Source organism: Magnolia sinica, chromosome 5 (assembly GCF_029962835.1).
Source record: "Magnolia sinica isolate HGM2019 chromosome 5, MsV1, whole genome shotgun sequence".
Classification (NCBI taxonomy): Eukaryota; Viridiplantae; Streptophyta; class Magnoliopsida; order Magnoliales; family Magnoliaceae; genus Magnolia; species Magnolia sinica.
The window spans coordinates 7,061,337-7,063,841 of record NC_080577.1 but is presented as its reverse complement, the minus strand read 5'-3'; positions in this window follow the sequence as shown (position 1 = coordinate 7,063,841).

The window sequence follows — 2,505 nt, the reverse complement described above, 5'->3', positions numbered from 1 at the left end:
GAATCATTTTCCTCACTGCTATTTCTGGTGTGGTCCAGTTAAACTTTGGATATTAATCATTTTTGGTATAATTCTCTAAAATGAACTTAAAAAATGGATGAACGGTGTGGATATAATAAATAAACACATCATTTTGGGGCCATATAACTTTGATATACTTTGAACCGTTTGTACAACTTGGAGGTTGAGGAGCTGCAAAGCTCGTCTTCGCATGATGGCCACACCAACCATTCCGCTTCCCCCTTTAGACGGAGGATTTTGACCAGCCTCGTTGTATGGTCAAATTTCCAGGGATTCAACCTTTGGAATATTAGGAGGGTGGCCTTATATCAAGCTTTGGGAATTTTTTTGAACCAAAATACCTTTGTTCTTGTATTAGTAGTTATACGGTTTAGAGTGTGGAAAAAGTTATATATTATTTCAATCATGAGAAAATGATGTGGAAGGAAGTCTTTTTTAGCGTAGGCAAGACCCAACTCGTGGGGCCCACATTGATGCATGTGTATAATCCATGTTGCCTTTTCTTTTTGCCGTGTCATTTTAGGACTAGGGCTCAAATATCAGCTTGATCCAGAGCTCATGTGGGCCACATAATAGAAAATAATGGTGACAATGGCTCCCACTGTTGAAACTTTCCCAGCTCACTGTGATGTTTGTTAAAAGTAGACACTGCCTAAGTCAAGACTTTATGGGTCGCGAGTTGACCGACAGGGTGGATGGAACGAATCACTCCATTGTGAGCCTTAAGCCATGGTACCAATGACTATCCTTTCATTTGATAGTAAAGGAAGTGAACATATGACAAGTACACGTGTAAAATGACAATACAACACACGTGTAAAATGACAATACAACCCATATAACATGACGACCACGACTCATATGGGCCCACATTAATACATGTGTATAATCCATGTTGTACATCCTTTTTGTCATGTCATTTTAGGGCTAGAGTTCAAATATCAGCTGATCTAGAGCTCATGTGGGCCACATAATAGAAAATAATAGTGACAGTGGCATCTACTCTTGAAACTTTTCAAACTCAGTGTGATGTTTGTTAGAAGTGATACTGCCCAAGTTAGGACCTTTTAGGTCCATGGCAAACTGGCCGACAAGGTAGATGGAACAGATCACCCTATCGTGGGCCTTAAGCTATGGTACCAATGACTATCATTTCATTTGATTGTAAAAGAAGTGAACATGTGACAACCACAACCCCTATAACACCCATATAACATGACAACCACAACGTATATAACATGACAACCACGACCCTGACACATTACAATCTCGACCCTTGTCACATTACAACCACAATCCATATAACACGACAACCATGCCCTAGACCCTTACTACATCACAACTACGGCCTTAATTTGTAACCTTTGATCCATTTTTTGTAGTGTAGATGGATCAAAAGTTACAAATTAAGGTCGTGAGATAGTCCAATTAATCTTTGGATATGCTTCAATTTTGGGCTCAACTCCTTAAATTAGATGAAAAAATTGACGTATGGCATAGATAGACTACATACATTCAAGGTGGCCCAAACTAACCGTACAATGAAAGCATATTGAGTAACTCAATAGGTAATCCAATTTCCTCTCAATCTCTCGGGCATAATTTACACCCAGTAAAATGCTGGCGTGAGGGAAAGAAAAACAGTGAAAAATTAAGCTTGCGTGAGGGAAACGAGTGAAGTCATGTCACCAAGTTCTATGCGTCCCACTATGATTATTATTTTTAGTATCCACACCGTCTATCCATTTGGAGAGACTATTTTAGGGATAAGCCATAGAATGATTAAGAGCCAAAGCTCAAGTGGACCCCACCACAGAAAAAATGGAGAGAGTGACGCCCACTATTAAAAACTTCTAAGGGCCACAAAAGTTTTTGATGAAGCTTATATTTGTATTTTACCTTATTTAATATCTATGTTAACTTATGAACATATTGGATCTCAAATAAACATCACCGTAGACCTTAGGAAGGTTTCAACGGTGGGCGTCACTCTCTCCACTGTTTTTTTTTTTGTGGTGGGGTCCATTTTAATTTTGGATCTGCCTCGTTCTTTGGATTATGCCTTAAAATGATCTCTCCGAATGGATGGACCGTGTGGATATAACACATACATCATGATAGTACCCACATAGCACGGTGACGTCACTTCATTGCAAGTCTCGCTTGCTAATCCGCGTCCAAGAAAAACGTACGCGGTACACGTGGTCGCGTTATCCACCTAACGAAGCCGTCTACATCACTCTGTTTTACACACCCTAGCTGTTCTGGGTCCAAATTCTGTCCATCAGGTGTTAACCACGATTCTAGAATTTTATCTATAATGATATTTGGATCCAATATTCAGGTGGGTCTTACCACAGGGAACAATGAGGATGGTACACCAACCATAGGTTTATGTCTGGAGCATCTCGGTTTTCATATTTCATGAAACCCGTTCATCAGGTGTGACTCACCGGGATGAAGGTAATATATAAAATATTTCCG